The sequence below is a fragment of the Solanum tuberosum genome, unplaced genomic scaffold, assembly GCF_000226075.1.
Source record: "Solanum tuberosum cultivar DM 1-3 516 R44 unplaced genomic scaffold, SolTub_3.0 scf00265, whole genome shotgun sequence".
Lineage (NCBI taxonomy): Eukaryota > Viridiplantae > Streptophyta > Magnoliopsida > Solanales > Solanaceae > Solanum > Solanum tuberosum.
In genome coordinates, this window is record NW_006239189.1 from 112,506 (window position 1) to 112,712 (window position 207).

A 207-nucleotide genomic window follows, 5' to 3' on the forward strand; every position below is an offset into this window, starting at 1 on the left:
GGAGGTTTCCAAGGATGAATCATGTAATCAGTGTGGTCTTCTCCTTAAGAAGTAACCAATAATAGTGAACTCCTCATAAATGAGTTAGTTATTCATATCAGTAGATCCCTACTCGAGGGATATCAGTAACAGTATACTAGTTCTACCTTTCCACTAGCAAGGGCTTTATCAGTAATCAGAACTACAAGGTGCACCAGGTCTAACGAA